At 44.7% G+C, this 24239-nt stretch overlaps 1 protein-coding gene across 3 annotated transcripts in view; it reads left to right on the plus strand.

Moving 5' to 3' along the window:
- The window catches only part of LOC126191410 (hemicentin-2-like), a 1933978-nt gene that overhangs the window by 1602066 nt on the left and 307673 nt on the right, over positions 1 to 24239 (plus strand). The gene's annotated exons all lie outside the window — the stretch shown is intronic.

Genomic DNA, 24239 nt, shown 5'->3' on the forward strand with positions numbered 1-24239 from the left:
AACCGAAGTTTAACGGATTCATTTTGGCACACATGTGTGTGACCACACACTTTTCGTTATTTAGGGTCGACTGCGAATTTTCGCACCATTCAGATATCTTTTCTGAATCGATTTGCAATTTGTTTTGATCTTCTGATGACTTTATTAGTCGATAAATGACAGCGTCGTCTACAAACAACCGAAGACAGCTGCTCAGATTGTCTTCCAAATCGTTTATATAGATAAGGAACAGCAAAGGGCCTGTAACACTACCTTGGGGTAGTCCAGCACTGTTTTACTCGACGACATTCCGTCAGTTACTACGAACTGTGACCTCTCTGACAGGAAATCACAAATCTAGTCACATAACTCAGACGATATTCCATAAGCACGCAATTTCACTACAAGCCGCTTGTGTGGTACAGTGTCAAAAGCCTTCGGGAAATCCAGAAATACGGAATCGATCTGAAATCCCTTATCAATAGCACGCAACGCTTCATGTGAATAAAGAGCTAGTTGTGTTTCACAAGAACGATGTTTTCCAAACCCATGTTGAGTGTGTATCAATAGACAGTTTTCTCTGAGGTAGTTCACAATGTTCGAACGCAATGTATGTTCCAAAATCCTGCTGCATATCAACGTTAATGGTATGGGCCTGTAATTAAGTGCATTACTCCTACTTTCTTGAATATTGGTGTGACCTATGCAACTTTCCAGTCTTTGGATACGGATCTTTCGTCGAGCGAACGGTTGTATATGATTGTTAAGTATGGATCTAATGAATCAACATACTCCGAAACGAACCGAATTGATATACAGTCTGGACCAGAAGAGTGTGTGTGTGTGTGTGTGTGTGTGTGTTGTGATTTATGGGCGCTCAACATCGAGGTCCTCAGCGCCCTTGGACCAGAAGACTCTCTTTTATTAAGTGATTTAAGTTGCTTCACTACTCCGAGGATATTTATTTCTACGTTACTCACGTTGGCAGCTGTTCTCAATTCGAATTCCGGAATATTTACTTCGTCTTCTTTTGTAAAGGCATTTCGAAAGGCTGTGTTTAGTATCTCTGCTTTGGCAGCACTGTCTTCATTGCTATCGCGTTTCTTGCCACTAACATACTTCACATACGACCAGAATCTCTTTGGATTTTCTCCCAGGTTTCGAGACAAAGTTTCTTTGTAGAAACTGTTATAAGCATCTCGCATTGAAGTCCACGCTAAATTTCGAGCTTCTGTAAAAGATCGCCAATGTTGGGGATTTTGCGTCTGTTTAAATTTGGCATGTTTGTTTCGTTGTTTCTGCAACAGTGTTCTAACCCGTTTTGTGTACCAAGGAGGATCAGCTCCGTCGTTTGTTAATTTATTTGGTATAAATCTCTCAATTACTGCCGATACTGATTCTTTGAATTCATGCCACATGTGGTCTACACTTATATTATGAATTTGGAATGAGCGGAGTTGTCTCTGAGGAAGGTGTCAAGTGAATTTTTATCTGCTTTTTTAATAGGTATACTTTTCGTTTATTTTTGGAGGATTTTGGGATTAAAATATTCAGTCTCGCTTCGACAACCCAGTGTCTACTAATCCATCTATCGGTTTTGATGCTCGTTATTAACTCAGGATTATTTGTTGCTACGAGGTCAAGTGTGTTTTCACAACCGTTTACTATTCGCGTGGGCTCATGAATTAACTGCTCGAAATAATTTTCAGAGAATACATTTAGCACAATTTCGGATGATATTTTATGCGTACCTCCGGAATTAAACATGTATCTTCGCCAACATATCGAGAGTAAATTAATGTCATCACCAACTATAATCGTATGAGTCGGGTATGTGTTTGAAATCTGACTCAAACTGTCTTTGAACCTTTCAGCAACTGTATCATCTGAATTGGGAGGTCGGTAAAAAGATCCAATAATTATTTTATTCCGATTGCCAACAATGACCTCTGTCCATACTAACTCACAGGAGGTATCTACTTCAATTTCGCGACAAGTTAAACTACATCTAACAGCAAGAAACACACCACCGCCAACCGTGTTTAGCCTATCCTTTCCGAACATCGGCTGGTTCTTCGCAAAAATTTCGGCTGAGCTTATATCCGGCTTTAGCCAGCTTTCAGTGCCTATAACGATTTGAGGATCAGTGCTTCCTATTAGCGCTTGGAGCTCTGGTACTTTCCCAACACAGCTACGACAATTTACAACTATTATATCAATGGTTCCTGTATCTACATGTTCTTCCTGTGTTCGGTCTGCACCCTTTGTGACTGAAGCCCTTCTTGTGTTTTTCCGAGACCCTCTAACCTAAAATTCTCCCATTCCACGCCACACAGCCCTGCTACCAATGTAGCCGCCCACTGCGTATAGTGGACACCTGTCCTATTCAGCGAAACCCGAAACCCAACCACCCTTTGGCGCAAGTCGAGGAATCTGCAATCTACACGGTCACAGAACCGTCTGAGCTTCTGATTCAGACCCTCCACTCGGCTCTGTATCACAAGTCCGCAATCGGTCCTGTCGACTATGCTGCTAATGGTCAGCTCTGCTTTCATCTTGCAAGCAAGACTGGCAGCCTTTACCATTCTGTTAGCTGCCGGAAACCATAGAGAATCTCTTCTGATCCAAAGTGACACACATCATTGGTACCGACGTGAGCCACCACCTGAAGTTGGCTGCATCCTGTGCTCTTCAAAAATAAAAATAGTTGTTCTTGCCCTTATAGTGTATCAAACATTTATTTACCTTCACACATTCCCCTATCAGTGCTTTATAAATCCCTTTACACGTTTCTAGAATTATTTTGGTTAGTATGCAATGTGATAGTCGAGTGTTGTGCAGTAAGCTAGAGTAGCTGTCTCCTGTGTCGCAATGTCACAGTTTGCCTGCCTTCTTCACAAAAAGCATTTCTCAAGAGAGTATTCTGTTTTGTAATATGAGAATCCACTTTCCTGAGCAATTACTGAAATGCGCTGTCATCTACTCGTAAATAATTTATATGTAAGACTTGGCGTCCACCACTTGCAGCTCTCGTAACAAATTTTGCTGATTGCTTTTATTATTTCGACATAATATGCATATCTTCACCCAAGTATTTTTCCTTTTTCTCCACCTCTTTTCTTCTAAATACACAGGCTATGCAACTGTGGTACTAGCAACTGGAGCGCATAATACACTCCTGGAAATGGAAAAAAGTACACATTGACACAGGGTGTGTCAGACCCACCATACTTGTTCCGGACACTGCGAGAAGGCTGTACAAGCAATGATCACACGCACGGCACAGCGGACACACCAGGAACCGCGGTGTTGGCCGTCGAATGGCGCTAGCTGCGCAGCATTTGTGCACCGCCGCCGTCAGTGTCAGCCAGTTTGCCGTGGCATACGGAGCTCCATCGCAGTCTTTAACACTGGTAGCATGCCGCGACAGCGTGGACGTGAACCGTATGTGCAGTTGACGGACTTTGAGCGAGGGCGTATAGTGGGCATGCGGGAGGCCGGGTGGACGTACCGCCGAATTGCTCAACACGTGGGGCGTGAGGTCTCCACAGTACATCGATGTTGTCGCCAGTGGTCGGCGGAACGTGCACGTGCCCGTCGACCTGGGACCGGACCGCAGCGACGCACGGATGCACGCCAAGACCGTAGGATCCTACGCAGTGCCGTAGGGGACCGCACCGCCACTTTCCAGCAAATTAGGGACACTGTTGCTCCTGGGGTATCGGCGAGGACCATTCGCAACCGTCTCCATGAAGCTGGGCTACGGTCCCGCACACCGTTAGGCCGCCTTCCGCTCACGCCCCAACATCGTGCAGCCCGCCTCCAGTGGTGTCGCGACAGGCGTGAATGGAGGGACGAATGGAGACGTGTCGTCTTCAGCGATGAGAGTCGCTTCTGCCTTGGTGCCAATGATGGTCGTATGCGTGTTTGGCGCCGTGCAGGTGAGCGCCACAATCAGGACTGCATACGACCGAGGCACACAGGGCCAACACCCGGCATCATGGTGTGGGGAGCGATCTCCTACACTGGCCGTACACCACTGGTGATCGTCGAGGGGACACTGAATAGTGCACGGTACATCCAAACTGTCATCGAACCCATCGTTCTACCATTCCTAGACCGGCAAGGGAACTTGCTGTTCCAACAGGACAATGCACGTCCGCATGTATCCCGTGCCACCCAACGTGCTCTAGAAGGTGTAAGTCAAGTACCCTGGCCAGCAAGATCTCCGGATCTGTCCCCCATTGAGCATGTTTGGGACTGGATGAAGCGTCGTCTCACGCGGTCTGCACGTCCAGCACGAACGCTGGTCCAACTGAGGCGCCAGGTGGAAATGGCATGGCAAGCCGTTCCACAGGACTACATCCAGCATCTCTACGATCGTCTCCATGGGAGAATAGCAGCCAGCATTGCTGCGAAAGGTGGATATACACTGTACTAGTGCCGACATTGTGCATGCTCTGTTGCCTGTGTCTATGTGCCTGTGGTTCTGTCAGAGTGATCATGTGATGTATCTGACGCCAGTAATGTGTCAATAAAGTTTCCCCTTCCTGGGACAATGAATTCACGGTGTTCTTATTTCAATTTCCAGGAGTGTAAGTTGTTGTCCGCCATCTTGAAATACGACGACAGCGTAATACCCCCTTTTAGCGCCACGTCAAAGATCTTCGTCAAAGAAATTTGACGAATATTTGATCATATTTCTTTGTCAAAGAAATATAATAGTGGAATACCGGCCATAGAAAAAAATGTGTTTCATTGTTTCTGGAATTCAACCCCTAGTGAAGGTGAAATGTGGGATGAAAATTTTTCAGAAAATATTTCATTATCTTAAAATTTTTTTAAGGTGGAACCCAGGAAATCTGGTATTTCACTTCTCGGTTACATGTAAAGAAACATGTGTTAGAGGATGAAAGTTTCTATGGAAATATCTCCAAAAGAAGACCAAAACAACCTTGGACTACTGCTACCAGAATCGCTTTTTTGTTAGAAGTATATTCGGAAAAGACCATACTTCCACGGCCATTAGTGTGGTGTACTTAGCTGGTATTGTGATTCGTGAACTACAAAAAATTCGATTATGGAAAAACAGAATCTGCGCTGACCATACAGTCAGCGAAGCAGCGGGCGCTAAGGTAGTGCATATATTTTGCTGAAGTCCGCTGGTATTCCAACGCAAATTCCCAAATGTTTTTTGGTGATAAGTACACTCCTGGAAATTGAAATAAGAACACCGTGAATTCATTGTCCCAGGAAGGGGAAACTTTATTGACACATTCCTGGGGTCAGATACATCACATGATCACACTGACAGAACCACAGGCACATAGACACAGGCAACAGAGCATGCACAACGTCGGCACTAGTACAGTGTATATCCAACTTTCGCAACAATGCTGGCTGCTATTCTCCCATGGAGACGATCGTAGAGATGCTGGATGTAGTCCTGTGGAACGGCTTGCCATGCCATTTCCACCTGGCGCCTCAGTTGGACCAGCGTTCGTGCTGGACGTGCAGACCGCGTGAGACGACGCTTCATCCAGTCCCAAACATTCTCAATGGGGGACAGATCCGGAGATCTTGCTGGCCAGGGTAGTTGACTTACACCTTCTAGAGCACGTTGGGTGGCACGGGATACATGCGGACATGCATTGTCCTGTTGGAACAGAAAGTTCCCTTGCCGATCTAGGAATGGTAGAACGATGGGTTCGATGACGGTTTGGATGTACCGTGCACTATTCAGTGTCCCCTTGACGATCACCAGTGGTGTACGGCCAGTGAAGGAGATCGCTCCCCACACCATGATGCCGGGTGTTGGCCCTGTGTGCCTCGGTCGTATGCAGTCCTGATTGTGGCGCTCACCTGCACGGCGCCAAACACGCATACGACCATCATTGGCACCAAGGCAGAAGCGACTCTCATCGCTGAAGACGACACGTCTCCATTCGTCCCTCCATTCACGCCTGTCGCGACACCACTGGAGGCGGGCTGCACGATGTTGGGGCGTGAGCGGAAGACGGCCTAACGGTGTGCGGGACCGTAGCCCAGCTTCATGGAGACGGTTGCGAATGGTCCTCGCCGATACCCCAGGACCAACAGTGTCCCTAATTTGCTGGGAAGTGGCGGTGCGGTCCCCTACGGCACTCCGTAGGATCCTACGGTCTTGGCGTGCATCCGTGCGTCGCTGCGGTCCGGTCCCAGGTCGACGGGCACGTGCACCTTCCGCCGACCACTGGCGACAACATCGATGTACTGTGGAGACCTCACGCCCCACGTGTTGAGCAATTCGTCGGTACGTCCACCCGGCCTCCCGCATGCCCACTATACGCCCTCGCTCAAAGTCCGTCAACTGCACATACGGTTCACGTCCACGCTGTCGCGGCATGCTACCAGTGTTAAAGACTGCGATGGAGCTCCGTATGCCACGGCAAACTGGCTGACACTGACGGCGGCGGTGCACAAATGCTGCACAGCTAGCGCCATTCGACGGCCAACACCGCGGTTCCTGGTGTGTCCGCTGTGCTGTGCGTGTGATCATTGCTTGTACAGCCCTCTCGCAGTGTCCGGAGCAAGTATGGTGGGTCTGACACACCGGTGTCAATGTGTTCTTTTTTCCATTTCCAGGAGTGTATATTCCATCTACGAAATTCTAGAGCTTAAAAAATGCACTGCTACGGATGCCGTAGCAGTAGTTGAATGCAGGCATCTTCCATCCTCGAATTCTCGTAATGTCGTAATACTTAGACGAGAGATATCAAATCTGCGTAACTCGAGGAATGGTTGAAGAGTTCTTTCAGCCTCCCCACTGTACAGACATCAGTAACGTATGTATTTCGCTGTTTGGCCATCTAATCGCCACGATAAAATTACAGAAATTATTACACTTGTTACCAGTTATTGCCTTCTGTTTTCGTAAGTGCTAAATGTTTTTCCCTGTACTGAGCACCGAGTCCTATAAGGCCTCGTACTTTTCGTTTCCACGTATTTCTGTCTAATTCAAGGTAAAGACAGCATAAATGAATTTTAAAGTTTACTTGCCAACACCATACTGAAGCTTCTTCGCGGGATACAATTGTGTAATTAGCATTGTCTTGCCTGTAATTTTAAAATGCTTGAAGAACCAAATAAGTGAGCTGAATAAAAAATTAAAAGTACTTACTTGAGCTCTATTACCTTTTTTGTTGTTGTTCAGGGCTATGATAATTTCATGCAGCCGGCCGCTGTGGCCGTGCGGTTCTGGCGCTGCAGTCCGGAACCGCAGGACTGCTATGGTCGCAGGTTCGAATCCTGCCTCGGGCATGGGTGTGTGTGATGTCCTTAGGTTAGTTAGGTTTAAGTAGTTCTAAATTCTAGGGGACTTATGACCTAAGATGTTGAGTCCCATAGTGCTCAGAGCCATTTGAACCTTTTAATTTCATGCAGGGGTACGGATTTTATAAGAACAAACACAGTCTCATAGAAAGAAAGAAAGCAAGAAAAAGTGGTGGACTACATTTTTAAACTGTAATCATTTTGAATTCGCCAAAAAAAAATGTCTGCGATAAGGTAAACACAAGGCTCAAATTAGTTGCAAAATAATAAAAATAAAAGCTCTTTGCTTTAGTTGGTGGTTATTTACAACAAAATGTGTTATGAAAGCTGTGATGCATGATTCCAAGAATTTGTTAGTGGTACAATATACAAATTTATACATTTGAATGGAACGCAGTAAAGATGCTTCGCTTAAGAAGTATAAACAAAAACTAATTCATTGCCAAGAATAGTTTTGTATACTGGATTCAGAAAATGGAAACTACATAAAACAAAACAAAACATGTCAGTCAGGTGGATACCTCAATACAATATCTATTTAAGGAATTTAAATTCAGAGAACAAGCTAAGTATACGACATGGTAGAAAAAGGGATTGAATTTGACGTAATACGACGGCCCAGCAGTTGACGCTGCTGTAGCTATACGTATGGTTTCTGCTTGGAGTACTCATGAGCTCTTATTTGATGCCAGTCCGCTGTCGTGGCAATGGTTGTCGAATAAATACCTGAAAAATACTTTACTACTGCTGTTTACTTTAGCCAAACCAGTTCCCCTCGACACTTGGACAAGGCGTCCGAAGGCTACACACACTGAGAAAACCTGTACCATTTCTGCCACACACGTGCCGTTATCACGTTTGTCAACAATAGGCACAACTTCTGGCTAACCAAATCACTGCTGCTTTCATAGGCTTCCGATTTTTTTTTATTATCCCATATGGATCTGCGAGTTAATACTATACCTAGAACGGTTAATTTAACTTTCTTCTTGGGCCCGATATTAGTCATTCTTCCAAAGTGTTAAATAGCGCTCGCATTTATTTAGTATTAATTTATTTATTTTCATTTAATAGCAATTTTTTTTTGTTTTTTGAGCATTGAATCAACTACACGAATCGGCGACTTCCAAGCTCGCCTCAGGAACTGAGAAACTTTTTGGCTGGCCCAGCCAAGGTCAAAATAATTTAAGTGGGTTCCACATAATTGCTAGTGAACGCTTTGACTGTGTCACACGGAAAGGCCATTTTAGATATTCTAAGCTTTAAAGATATATCTGCACTACAGCTAGTGTCTCAACAAAATGGTGCCTGTCAGTTATAAGTGCCATTCATCGATTTTCAGTAGGTACGACATTGCAGTGACTGAGTTATTCAGACGTATGATGCGACGTTCCTTCGGAAATGCATGCATGTCCAAAGGCACTTCAGTGACTACAGCCATTATGAAATACACGAAACGTATCCGCAGTCGCGAATACGGACAACCATCAGGTGTGTAAGAGAGTGACCACAATGAAAATTTGTGCCAGACCTGGTCTAGACCGGGATTTCCCGCTTATAGCGAACGGTCGCCTTTTCATTAGGCTATGCGAGCATCACACCCAGACCCAAACTTCCGTACGTCGCCAACCATGTGTCTACAACCTGCTGTCGTACATCCATTATGTAGTAAATAAGGTCGTCGGATGTCGCCGTGAAATTTCCACAATAATTCAACGGCGCAACTGACCGAGATCTACAGGTGCGGCGAACACACTGCTGAGGCACCGTTCTGTTCCGCCGACGAAACGTTGTGGAAATTTCACGACAACATCCGACGTCTTGCCCGAGACGCCGGATAGCCTCAAGCACCACGTCTATTCTGTATACTCCCCATGTAGGGGAAAGTCGCTTGCCCGGTGTCGGCGGGTAAAAACAGTATTGCATGCATGCAAGTCCGAAGGAACATCGCTTCGTACTTCTGAACAACATAGGTACTTCATTATCGTATTTATACGCCGACAGCGAGCAAACGACTTTCAATTAAACTGATTGTCCTGTACGTAATATACATAATGGGTGTACGAGTGCAGGTTGTAGACACATGGTTGACGACATATGGACATTGCCTTCTGACTGTGAAGCGTGTTCGGATACCCCAATGGTAAGGCGACAGCGGTATGAGGTAAATCATGGTTCGCGTCCAGGCCCGGCACAGCTTTTCATTGTCGTCATTCTGTTACACTCCTGATGGTTGCCCATATTTGCAACTGCGAATGCAGTTCATGATTTTCGTTAAGGGTGTAAGAGTTCATTTGCTTCTTGGAGTGCAGCTGATCCCATGGCAGCGTCCCCTGGAGGCAATTTCCAGCTTAAGAAGAGCGTTCCAGAATTCTATAGTTGTCATGATAGTGGTTTTGCAACACCGTCTTAGTCTGACACATCGCTGGAACTTTCGATAAGAGTGAATATGTGGATTTACATGAGATTTTATACTTTACGTGATCTACAGGGTGATTCAGAAGCAACTGCACACACTTCGTCGATGTAATTCATGCATAAAAATAAGAACAAATGTTTAATAAAATGTTGTATGAAATTGCTTTGAGTTAAATAGTACAGTAGGAGTCACAAATGCAGCACAAAAAACACAAAATTAATTCTTCTCAGAATGCAACGACACGAAGGATACCCCTAAATTCTACTAACTACGTACTTGTGTCTACCGCAGAACATGTTCAAAATTATGTCAGTGTAGACGAAGACAACGACGTACTCGACGTCTTACTGCTCTCGGAATTTTGCAGGCTCCGTTCATCTCATTCCGCACACTTGCACAGCTATTTTCAGTTCGCTGCTGTAGATGTGCTACATTCTCAGTTGCAACACCGTATGCGATTGCCTTGGGACGGTTCCAAGGTAGAACTCCGGTGGTTGGGATCTGAAGATGTGGCTGGCCAAGAAACTGGTCCTGCAAGACCTGTCCATTTACCGGGATAGGAAGCTCTGAGATATTCTGTTACGTCCCGACTTAAATGAGGAGGAAAATAATCGTCAAAGGAACATCAGTCGATATGCAGGCGAACTTTACTCGCCTAAAGCCTGCACTGGATCACGAAGTAATGCCTACCGCAAACGACATTATGCGTCATAACTCGGAAATAAAGCAGTTTCAGACAAAACTTCATTTAACATTTCACTCTTACACTGAAGGGCTGACCATAAATCCGTAAGAGTAGGAGGGGGTGGAGATCTCGTCTGAACAGCACGATATAAGGGAACACAGATATGCTCAATAATGTTTATGTCTGGGGTGTTTGGTGGTCAGCGAAGCTATTTAAACTCAGAAAAGTCTTCCTGGGGCACTGTGTAGCAACTATGGACGTGTGCGGTATCGCATTGTCCTGCTTGAATTGGCCAGATCCGTCTGACTGCACAATGGACATGAATGGATACAGGTGATCAGACAAGATGATTACCTACATGTCATCTGTCAGAGTCGTATCTAGACGTATCACGGGTCCCATCGCAGTCCAACTGCACACGCCCCATACCCTTACAGAACCTCCCCGGCTGATTTGAGGATCCGTGGATTCCATCCGCTCGATACAGTTTGAAACGTGACTCGTCCGACCAGGTAACATATTTCAAGTCATCAACAGTCCAATGTCGGTGTTGACGGGTCCAGGCGAGGCGTAAAGCTTTGTGTGGTGCAGTCACCAAGGGTACACGAGTGACCTTCGCACGCTGACACTTGTTGATGGCCTAGCATTGAAATGTGCAGCAATTTGCGGAAGGGTTGCACTTCTGTCACTTCGAACGATTCTTCAGTCGTCGTTGGTCTCGTTCTTACAGGATCTTTTTCCAGTCGCAGTGATGTCTGAGATTTGATGTTTTACCGGATTCCCGATATTCACGGTACACTCGTGAAATGGTCGTACGGGAAAATCCGCACTTCATATCTACCCCAGAGATGCTGTGTTTCATCGCTCGTGCGCCGACTGTAGCACCACGTTCAAATTCACTTAGATCTTAATAACCTGCTATTGTAGCAGCAGTAACCGATCTAACAACTGCGCCAGATACTTCTTGTTTTATACTGGCGTTGCCGACCGCAGTGCCGTATTCTGCCTGTTTATATATCTCTATATATGATTACGCATGTTTATACCAATTTCTTTGGCGTTAAATTGTGATTTAATCCATACATTACGCCCACGAAGTGTATACAGCTGATTTCGAATCACCCTGTATAGTGAAGCCTTCATGCCCTTGCGAACCACATTTGCATGTACAGTAGAGGTAACCCATTTCATTTGTACATTATTTTTCTAAGTAATTTTTTCGTTTTCTATGACTTAATCACTTTGCTTACACGCTATATGTGTCAATGCTCCACTCGAGCAAGTTTCAGATGACTTTTTTTCACTATTTTGCATCGGGAGACATTTTTTGCTGTGATAATGAGGTCATACCAACTTTGTCGTACGCACAGCTCATTTGTGCAGTTCAACTTAAATACACTGGATAGCAAATATTTTCCAGAAACTACCTTCCAAGTAACGTATATAACAGTTAATGTGAGAGAGAAATGGAAATTGTAAAAGTTATTGCTTCCTGCCTCACGCAACCCAAAAAACCTTTTGTCTGAGAATTGAAACAAAGCAAATTTTGTGTCCAACGATGCAGATAAAATAGAGAAGAGAGAGGACAGAAAGTGAAAGAGAAACTCCCGCTATTGTTGCGGTCGCTAAGGACGAACTTGGTTTGAATCAAAATGAATGAGGAGATCGGTTGTGTGGTTTAAGAAAGGCCGTTCCCGGCGTTAGCCTTGAATGGTTAAGAGAAACCATGAATAAGCTAAATAGGAACGGCATCAGATATTTGGATTAAGTGAGACAGATACGATACGTACAGCTAGTTATCCAGAAAGTCTTCAGTCGTCTGAAATTAACTGTGCAATAAGTGGGAGCAGAACTGACGTTTTACTGCATGAAGAAGGCAAAGAGTAGTAAACATTATATCTTGTATGGCGTTTTATTTTTGCTTTTCGGTAGTATTGAAAATGGGTAGCGAAGACAGTAAGATAATTCGAGTGTATTTCAGTGCAACAACGAAAAACAGCACGAATAGCAATTCTGTCTCTTTGCCACTGGAATAAATTTCCATTTCCTTTTACGAGAACAATTAGCATCCTTTATGAAGAACTAAAAATAATAGAACAGTTATGTAGGAGAATGCGATATAGCTGTTTTAATGTTTTTCTGTAATTTGAAAATCTTATTTTCTGTTAGCTGCTTCACTGAGCATTCTGTTCGCTGAGCTTGTCAGACAGGGGCTTTTTTCCAGTGACACTTTTTGTTCTTTATTACTTGCGCAGTTACCGAGAGTTGACACAGGCAATGCTAGGAATTGTTTCCAGCCCTAGAGTCATCTATCCACGTCTAAAGTGGTTTAGAAATATGTAATCTGATGTTGTTTAAAAATATTCATTGAATTAAAGCTGCATTTCCAGCCTATGAACCAAAATATGTAATCGAAAGACGTAAATGGACAAAATACCCTTTAGGAAGCGCCTAATATATTCGTTAAGAAAGCTTGTTAATTTTGCTCAGTCCACGATTAACGTTGGGAAAGAATAAAAAAATTGTCATAAGCAGTACAATATCTTGCTGTACGGTTTCCTACTCTTCCTTAAGCTGAAGCTGTAGTTTTTCTTTCATTCCACAACTTTTCAACGTTAGACTGGCATTGTTTCATAACAAGCTTGATCCATTAGGCTCTCAAATATCTACGCAGAACAGTAAAAAAATCTAAGGTTTCATCACCTGTTTTCCTCTTATCGGCATTAGTGTTCTTGCTATTGTTATTGTCACCTGTCAATTTACAAACTGTATATTACACCGCTTAACATAATTTCTTAGACGTAGGTTCTTCATTTTAACCGTCAGTTGTGAAATATTTTCCATCTCGGGTGTGAAAATACAGCGTGGAGTTTTATTACTCAGGTTGCCGACATAAATGGGAAATTTCCTCTTATACCCGAACCAGAAGTTACTTTTATTACCCTTCCACCCGACGAGTTCAGCAGACAAGGGGTGTTGCCTTTTTTTATAGTTATTATTATAGTTTCTTCTTCATGTCAAAACTTTCTGGGGAGGCAATTCACGTCTGTAACAGTACACGCTGCACCATGCCCTTTGAGTGTTGAATGGTCTCTATATTTTATTTCTAAAGTCGTTATCTTAGAACACTTGCAGAAATCACTGACGTGCCAATCTGTTTTACAGCTTTAATACCTCTCATCTCTTTTACTGCTTGTTCTGTTGCTGTAAGATTTCCCACTTGCACTATAAGTGCAGAATATTTTGAACAACAGATTCAAGTTCTCACGTATAGATAATAACTTTTGAGTTTCCAAGTTTTGAGACAGTCATTTATGCACTCCGTCTTCAGGCCACAAGTGGCCCATCGGGACCATCCGACCGCCGTGTCATCCACAGATGAGGATGCGGATAGGAGGGGCCTGTGGTCAGCACACCGCTCTCCCGGTCGTTATGATGGTTTTCTTTGACCGGAGCCGCTGTTGTTCGGTCGAGTAGCTCCTCAATTGGCATCACGAGGCTGAGTGCACCCCGAAAAATGGCAACAGCTCATGGCGGCCTGGATGATCACTCACCCAGGTGCTGGCCACGCCCGACAGAACTTAACTTCGGTGATCTCACGGGAACCGATGTATCCACTGGGGCAAAGCCGTTGCCCAGTCATTTATGGGTACTGCCTAATTTGTGTGCCTCTTGCAACGGCTTTTATTAAAGGCCGATTACTAGGGGTGCCGTAAAAATAGCAGTTCATTAACAAATGGAAATCATGCACGATGCCGATCTTCATATTTCAGCGTTGTTGTTAGACTGCAACTGAAGATGCATGACAATGTTTGTCAGTCTTAACAATACTTGTGAGGGGATGCAGCATCAGTAGTTGATGATTACACTGAGCACTCCTTTTACTTACATAGTCACATGACAGATATTTAGATATCCAGGCTGTATATTGGCTATGTATAGAAGTGGCCATGTTTCGTTCTATACTTATTACTATTTTTAATAAATTTTATTTGTCTGTTACTGCCGGCCGCGGTGGCCGAGCGGTTCTAGGCGCGACAGTCTGGAACTGCGCGACTGCTTCGGTCGCAGGTTCGAATCCTGCTTCGGGCATGGATGTGTGTGATGTCCTTAGGTTAGTTAGGTTTAAGTAGTTCTAAGTCTAGGGGACTGACGACCTCAGATGTAAAGTCCCATAGTGCTCAGAGCCATTTGAACCATTTGTGTTACTCTTCGGCTCACAGAGGTTGTACATATGCGTTGACTTACAGATAACGTTGTCACTTCGGCAGTCTATCGACAAGTATGCCTGGCATTTAAAGATGTGTCCTCTCGAGCCTAAACGCTACTACCATAGCCCACATGACGCGGTAATAACGTACATAAACGTAACTAAGACTAATGGAGAACTATTGTAGCAAAAAAAGAGCAGCAAACGGGCAAATCCACTAAAAAAGCGACTTTGACATTGGCACATGGTTATGGCCCCGAGCCTGGGAACGAGCACCTCGGAAACAGTGAAATTGGTATGCTGAAGGCGTGCATCTAGCATTAAGTTCTGTGGAAAGTATCAAAAGACGGTGAAACCACGAGTGAGCGACAACGTAGGAAGCAAAGTGTTGGATGTCGATGCCTCATTACAACCCATGGAGATCGGAGGCTTGTCTAGTCTGTAAAACAGGATGGGCAGCTGCTATCTGTGGCAGATATTACCACAGAGTAGAGAAGTGCTATCACAAGTGTTTTGGAGCCAGCATTCAGCGCAAGGGATTGAAAGTAGGGATTTGCAGCAGACGACCACTGCGTTTATCCACTGACAGAACAACATCGTCGATTACGACTGCAGTGGACGCAGCAGCATTTAGATTGGACCGTAGAGAAATGAAAACGTGTCGCCTAGTCGGATAATCAGATTTGTTGCTACACCAGGTCGATTGTCATGTCAGCATAGGCTGTCATTCAGGTGAACGGCTGTTCAAAACACGCACCACCAGGCAGACCAGTGAGGGCATTACTGTGCAATACAGGACTTTCACGTAGGCTTCCCTGGGACCGAATGCACAATAACTGATGTAGAGTACGTGAACTTTATTGCACACCAGCTTCATCGTTTAATGCTTCATGTCTTTCCCAGTGGTAATGACAGCTTCCAGCAGGACATCTCTTCTTCTCACAAAGCCTGAATCGCGCTATAGAGCTTTGAGTAGCATAATAGTGAACTAACGTAGATTCCTTGCGTATTGAATTCGGCTGATCTGAAGCTGATGGCAAATAAATGGGACGTTATCAGATGACAGGTCCGCGCTCACAAACAACAGGCCCGAGATTTACGGGAACTGCGTGACCAGTACATAGACATGCCATGTAACCCCCATATCGATGATTTATCACGCCGAATCACTACGCTTCAATGTAGAATCTATAGGCTGCTAAGCAGGTAGTAATAATGTTTCAGCTCATCTATACACTTTGATTTTATATGCTGACTGTGAGACATATTACTGATTCGGGGATTTAACAGAGAGACATCAACTTGTCAGACTAATTTAGGTGTGTACTCTGGCATATGTTACATACATGTCTCTTAGTACTTCGTGTCCCCAAATCGTAACAAATAAAAAAGCTAGCCAAGCTCCTCTGTATTCATATCTTGCTTGACAGATTCGTTACTGGGAAAATAATAATTTCTGCGGGTCTATGTTAATATAAATGTTCGTTCTTCTTTTTGAACCAGGAATTTTGTTTTGAAATTGTACAGTAGTACTAGTGAAATACAGTGTGAGTTTTTCCACTGTGTACAAACGCTCGGAATTGATAGGCGAGAGGAATTGAAATGAAAAAGTTCTAATGAACTTATATACGGAAATGCATGGTCTCCATGCTAAAGAGTATTTATTCAGACATACATTTTTAGAGAGACTGCGGTTTAATACGCGTTGTACAGTGCAGCCACAGTTACACTATGTGTTGAAAATGGTTGCCATGTGCCTGAACGCGCAGGTGCACGCGCCGTAGCACGTTCTGTCTCAAACGTTCACATCGGCCATGTTGTATCCGAACTGTGTCGAAGGCAGCATGAATACGCTGCTCCAGTGTCTCCAAATCTGGAATGGTCTCTGCGTATACCATAATGTTTAGATGTCCCCATAACCAGAAGTTGCACGGGTTGAGATCTGGTGAACGAGCAGGCCATGCAACTGGACCCCCTCGTCCGAACCATCGACCTGGGAAGTCAAGATCGAGATATGTCCTGACATTAACGGCGAAGGGGGCTGCAGCACCATTATGTAGCAGCCACGTGAGGCTTCAAACCATCAATGGTATTTCTTCCAGCAGCGAAGGCAAAGTCACCTGCAAGAACCGCCGATAGTTCGGGCCTGTTAGACGGCGTGTAAGGAAAACTGGTCCCAAAATACGGTAGCCAATTACCGCGGCACGCACATTCTGGATGCACTGATGATGATGATTCGCTCGTCACCGAACCATGGGGGTTGTGGATGCTATCCCACAGATGACTGTTACGAAAGTTGAAGATACCACTCCGCGTAAAGGTGGCTTCATCTGTGGATAGGATGGATGGCAGAAATCCCGGAATTTTGGGGGTTGGATTGTTTGGGGAAAGAGACCAAACAGCGAGGTCATCGGTCTCATCGGATTGGGGAAGGATGGGGAAGGAAGTCGGCCGTGCCCGTTTAAAGGAACCATCCCGGCATTTGTATGGAGCGAAAAACCTAAATCAGGATGGCCGAACGCGGGATTGAATCGTCGTCCTCCCGAATGCGAGTCCAGTCCGGAACTTTGGTTGCCTGGTGAAAAAACCAGTGACAAAACTACTCCCGGTGTGAAAATTCCGTTGCTAGTAAGTCCTGCATATGCTGTAAGTGGTAAGGATAGTAAGTATTGCCATGGAGAATGTTTCACACGGTCATCTGTCTTACCCTGTACTGGAGGATCAACTGCCAGGTACCGACACGGCGGTCGCCTTCCTCAGTTTTAAACACATTTTCCTCCAAGCCTGGTGTCCGAACATTTCGGGTACGTCCTTCATGATTTTCTGCTTCCTGAAACGACTCTATTTCAGACAAAGGGTGAAACATTGTTACAAAAATTCAACGTTGTGGTGGTTATCGGCGGGGATAGGTCCCCGAATACAACTTTGCTGCCCGCCGCCCGTTGCAATTAGCGTTTGCATTAGTAAGCACCATGTCGGCAAGCATTCGATTTGAATACTGAACCATTGTATAAAACGCTACATCACATCAAGTACAAGGTGGATTAACAAGAGAAGTGAATCAGACACAACATTACCAATTTCTATGGCAGGCGAGGGCGCTAGGGCATGACGTATGTGGAACAGTACCACCCTCTAGGAGTAAACCGTGCATACTATGGCTGCGGCTGAGCGCGTATTAGACCGCAGTCTCTCTTACGAAGTATGATTGAATAAATAATAATGGAAACCTTGAATTTGCGGACATAAGTTCATTAGACCTTTCTTGTTCTGTATCCTCACATGTCGCTAAAGATATTGCGATATTTTTCGAGATGCTTTAATCAAGGGAATTGGCAACAGTTTCTCTAAGAAGTATCGCAAACCTCAACAGGTCAGCAAACTGTGCATTCAAGTGCGAAATAAATTTAAAGAGTGGCCTTCATAATAACGAAAGACCTGAAACGTGGATGCTGGCTGTCTCCCACACTCTTTAAGGTGCAAGTGTAGAAGGCTCTGGATCTCTGGTGCAGAAAGTTGGTGGGCATGGGATCTGAAGTAGGTAACCAGTGTATCTACACAATTTTCTGTGCTGATGATCAGGTAGTTGCACCAAACGATGAGGACGATGTATCTTACAAGCTTAGGAAGTTTTTGGCAGAATATAAACAGTGAGGTCTGAAAAATAATTTCGAGGAGGCGGAATATCTATGTTGCAAAGACGGTGGGAGTAAAAGTTCGATAATGGCTGCCATCAAATTGAATTGCGTAAAGAGTTTAAGTACCTGGGTAGTGTCCTATCACACTGTGGAAGATGTGACTGAGGTAGGTAAGATATGGCGGCTACCGAAAAATTAAATCCAGTACTGTCCTTAAAAATGAGTTTAAAGGTTAAAATGCGATTTATAAACCCATCGTGGAACCAGTAACAAGTTATAGGAGTAAGTACGAGGAACACACAGAAAAAACAAAAATGAACTTAGAACTTTAGAAACGAACAAACTGAAAGGGTGTAGAATTTTCCCACTTGACCGTGTACGAAATGAGGAAGTAAGAGAAAGGAAATTGACCTATTACAGTATTACAGACAGAATAGAAAAAATCGTGCTAGGACGGTTACGACCCGTCGAAAGAATGGAACACGACACGTGGGTAAAGAGAGCACTTTTGTGGCAACCTTCTGAATAGAGAAGAAGAGGAAGACTACGAGTAGGGTGGGTAAGAGATATCAAACGAGCGTTGGAGAAGGATAGAAGATGACGAGGAAGAATGTCGAAGAATGGTGAGATCGAGGCGTTTTTGTAACAGAGATGCCGGATACGGCGACAGAAGTAGGCCGCCCGCGACGAGAAAAAAAAGGGTGGTTATAATTAAAGTGCAGTTACTCATGGAGGTTCAGTAGATATGCTAATGCGTTAATGCGAAATTGATTTACGCTGGATAAAAATTAGTTCCAATTTAGGCCACCAGGTACAAATCCGGCACTGTAAAGAATCTCGTCGACGTCTCTATTACTCACATTGAACAAATTTTGTAAGCGGCGGTTAAAAATAAAACCAATAGTACGCCTTTTTTACTAGTTTGACCCTTCCTGCCGACATCCATCTCCTAATCCATTTCATATCGAAATATTTCTTGCATTCACAGCGCCAGATTTGAACCAGGTGACCAAAATTGGAACTAATTTTTTTCGGCATAAATCCATTGCCCATTAACGTCTTAGAATATCTACCAGGTTTCTCTGCTATACGATAATTATATCCTGCACTGGACCTGTGTGAGTAGCGGCAATTTAATTATAACTACCTGGTACTTGTTTAGCCGGCCGCTGTGGCCGAGTGGTTCTAGGCGCTTCTGTCCGGAACCGCGCTGCTGCTGCGCTCGCAGGTTCGAATCCTGCCTCGGACATGGATGTGTGTGATGTCCTTAAGTTAGTTAGGTTTAAGCAGTTGTAAGTGTAGGGGACTGATGACCTCAGATTTTAAGTCCCATAGTGCTTAGAGCCATTTGAACCATTTGGGACTTGTTTAGACTTTGTTTTACGTCATCACATCATTCAACGTGAGATGCCTTCAAATACGTTATCGAAAGACGCCAAGAGTAATTTCACAGAGTAAACTGATGAAGTGGTAGGTCACGTAGACCTGTAATTTGCTTTATTTTTTTGAAAGCCAGACAAATGTAGGTTGACAACAAGGCATACCTGAAACCTGCCTGATGTCAGGAGCAACTCCCAACGTCTTTTGTAAGTTGTTTACGAGATGAATACTGAGTTACGAAAACCTGTTTCAATTTACCAATATCCATACTGCACATAGTTAACAGAAAATGGTAGCACAAGCGAAGTTCGGGGCAAAAGTCCTGGAATCGACCGCAGCGATAAAATTCACCAAATTACAAGGCGAAGTCAAATGAAAACTAGAGGGATGAAAAAAAGTATGTAAACTGTTTATTATTTCAAAAGTAATCGCCGTAACTGTTGATATATTTATCACACTGTGAGACAAGACGGTCAGTGGAAAATTGTTCGCAGTTCCCTACTGAACCACGAATCTACGACCGGAGTGCACCTCTTCGTCAGAAGCAAATGAACGCCCACAAAAGTCTTTCTCCAGGATTCCAAAAATATGGAAACGTCATGGGGAGATGTCGATACTGTGTAATAGGTGTGTAAGGGCTTCTCAGTGAAACTTCGGCAGCGTACTCGGAACAGCCTTGGCGACATGCGGGCATGTTTAGATTAGATTAGATGTACTTTCATTCCAATTGATCCGTAGTGAGGAGGTCCTCCAGGATGAAGAACATGTCAGAAAAACAATAATACATAACAAATATTTACAAATAAAACAAATAAGCTAATTTACCTTCCACAGGTCCCAAGTGGAAAGATGGTCATTTTTTTCGACTTCGACGATTGCTGGGAAGCCTTTGCACATCCTCCATACAGTCCCGATCCCTCGATACGTGATTCAAAGTTCTTAGAGCCATGAAGAAATGACTTTCGTGGTCGTCGATTTTCTTCGCAAAAGTAATGAAAAGGTTGAGGAAATGAGAACAGCGGGGAGTTAACATAGAAACAGGTGGTCACGAAGTAGGTGAAGTTAAGGAATTCTGCTACCTTGGGAGCAAAATAATCCATGGCAGCCGAACCAAGGACGACATAAAAAGCGGACCAGCACAGGAAAAAAGGACTTTCCTGGCCAAGATATGTGTGTTGCTTTTCAGCACAGGCCTTAATTCGAGGAAGCAGTTTCTGAGAAGCTACGTTTCGAGCACAGTATTGTATGGTAGTGCATGGACAGTGGGAAATGCGGAATAGAAGAGAATTGAAGGATTTGTTTCCACAGGCAGCTGCAATCATTTTTCCATGAAGGCATTGACAGTCTTGTTTCACACTGTGGTAAGTGTATTAACAGTTATGCTCATTACTTTTGAAATAATAAACAGTTTCCCTACTGTTTTCCACCTGTCTCGTTTTCGTTTGACCGACTCTTATACACTGTTGTAATACACAAGTTGTAGGAGTTACGTGCTGAATGGTATCGACGACAAGCTCAAGTTACCAGGTAACAACACAGACCAGGCTTGCAGCTGGCTGGAGAGGGTGTCCGTCTTGCACGGGAAGGAGCCGGCGGCAGACAAAGCTCGCGAGAGTTGCTGGTGCGGTCGTGTTGCTCTGCAGAGTAACTGTCCGCTTTCCAGGTCTTTGGCTGGCCTCCCGATTAGCCCCACGACTCATAAAAACGGTGCCGGCCGCCGCCACCGCCGCCGCTGCGGGCCGGTAACGAGCAAAAACCTGGCCGGTGGCCGCCACGTGATCAACACCTGCTCGTTAGGGTCACTCCTCCCCTAATTACGGCGCCAAATTAATTCTTGCCTGGTGCCGCGCATGCGCAGTAAATGAAAAGCGCGAGGTCACGGCATGTGGCGCTCCAGCGCCGCGGTTAGACCTCCCTCCGTGACCTCCCCGCGGCCGCGCGCCCTGCGCTGCTCCAAGGCTCGCTAGTTCTAATTATCTTCGTTATGTTTTATAACAAGGTTTTAGGTCCTTCCCCTTGGCTACCATTCCTCCCTCTCCTCCCCTCACGTAGTGCCTATTTCCTCTCTCCCTCCCTCTCTCTCTCTCTCTCTCTCTCTCTCTCTCCCTCTGTGTGTGTGTGTCTCCCTCTCCCTCTCTAGCGGCATGAAAATTGCGTTACATTTGCCGGTAATGCGACCCTAGGAATGTGGCGCTGGGCCATTGCGCGTGTGCCCATCTGCGGCCGACCTGTATACGAGCAACACGAACCGCGGCGAAATGCGGCTAATTAAATTACACCTCTTGTAATTAATGGAAAGCTCGCACGCAGAGTCTCGGCGACGAATTGCATCAGCGAGTCAACTCCGCACACCACTGAATTGCTAGCGGGAGTTATTGGAAAGTACTGAGACTCGTACCCAGAACGGAATGTGCCACTCTCTGCCCAGGTGTTGAGCACCACGGCGTTAATGAGTCCTGCAAGTGACGAAGGGCTCTAAGAAGAGTAGCACTAAACATTTATAAACACGTTATTAGTGGCTGGACGAAGACAGGGAATAACGAGCGAGCAAAGGTGGAGCTGTCGAAACAATCCACTCGACTTCGTGTGCTGCAGGTAATGCGTAATTATTCAGAGATTCTAGTTTGTTACTATCACATTAACACGTTTCCATTCAGTAATGCGGAAAGGCAAAATCTATTCGGATATTACCGTTTACGCATCACACACAACGAATTTCCAGCTATATGCTAGTTTACCACATTAATTTAGGTCCTGCGTTCCACCCAAAAGTCATTTTTTTTTTTTTTTAAATCTAGAACCTGCTTATCACCTGAGTTGATGAGTTCCTTTGTAACTAGGATACATCTGGAAATGGATTGCATCTAATCCTAAAACATTACTTTCTGGACAAATTTTGCGTTCCCAGACAGCTAAATAAAATCCTGTTGTTGATACAAGTGTCATGTTACTTCTCACAACTAGCTATGTCCAATTTGTTTTACCAGATAATCCACAGCCCCTTCTAGAGAACAGTTACAAGTTACTCATGACATTGAAGCCTATTCCATCCGCTGTCATTGCAAAAAATGGTTCAAATGGCTCTGAGCACTAGGGGACTTAACATCTGAGGTCATCAGTCCCCTAGAACTTAGAACTACTTAAACCTATCTAACCTAAGGACATCACACACATCCATGCCCGAGGCAGGATTCGAACCTGCGACCGTAGCAGTCATGTGGTTCCGGACTGAAGCACTTAGAACCGCACGGCCACCGCAACAGGCGCTGTCAGTGCATAATTTAATTAGTGCCACGTTTGAAAATACTTCGATATCGACACTTGTGCATACCGTAGCTCGCTGACTACTGGACTTTAGTTCTTGCCTGCTGTAAAATATCTTTCCGTTGAGGCGGATAAAAGAGAGAGAAATTTAATAAAAAATATGTCGTGCATGAAATCGAGTTTGTCTCCGGACTCCGGAAAGACGTATTACAAATGCGATGGCACGATGTGGTTAACAATTTAGTACACACACACACACACACACACACACACACACACACACACACACATATACAGGGTGTTACAAAAAGGTACGGCCAAACTTTCAGGAAACATTCCTCACACACAAAGAAAGAAAATATGTTATGTGGACATGTGTCCGGAAACGCTTACTTCCCATTTTAGAGCTCATTTTATTACTTCTCTTCAAATCACATTAATCATGGAATGGAAACACACAGCAACAGAACGTACCAGCGTGACTTCAAACACTTTGTTACAGGAAATGTTCAAAATGTCCTCCATTAGCGAGGATACATGCATCCACCCTCCGTCGCATGGAATCCCTGATACGCTGATGCAGCCCTGGACAATGGCGTATTGTATCACAGCCGTCCACAATACGAGCACGAAGAGTCTCTACATTTGGTACCGGGGTTGCGTAGACAAGAGCTTTCCAACGCTCCCATAAATGAAAGTCAAGAGGGTTGAGGTCAGGAGAGTGTGGAGGCCATGGAATTGGTCCGCCTCTACCAATCCATCGGTCACCGAATCTGTTGTTGAGAAGCGTACGAACACTTCGACTGAAATGAGCAGGAGCTCCATCGTGCATGAACCACATGTTGTGTCGTACTTGTAAAGGCACATGTTCTAGCAGCACAGGTAGAGTATCCCGTATGAAATCAAGATAACGTGCTCCGTTGAGCGTAGGTGGAAGAACATGGGGCCCAATCAAGACATCACCAACAATGCCTGCCCAAACGTTCACAGAAAATCTGTGGTGATGACGTGACTGCACAATTGCTTGCGGATTCTCGTCAGCCCACACATGTTGATTGTGAAAATTTACAATTTGATCACGTTGGAATGAAGCCTCATCCATTAAAGAGAACATTTGCACCGGAATGAGGATTGACACATTGTTGGATGAACCATTCGCAGAAGTGTACCCCTGGAGGCCAATCAGCTGCTGATAGTGCCTACACAAGCTGTACATGATGAGAAAAGAACTGGTTCTCCCGTAGCACTCTCCATACAGTGACGTGGTCAACGTTACCTTGTAGAACAGCAACTTCTCTGACGCTGACATTAGGGTTATCGTCAACTGCACGAAGAATTTCCTCGTCCATTGCA

This window comes from Schistocerca cancellata, chromosome 6, assembly GCF_023864275.1.
Source record: "Schistocerca cancellata isolate TAMUIC-IGC-003103 chromosome 6, iqSchCanc2.1, whole genome shotgun sequence".
Lineage (NCBI taxonomy): Eukaryota > Metazoa > Arthropoda > Insecta > Orthoptera > Acrididae > Schistocerca > Schistocerca cancellata.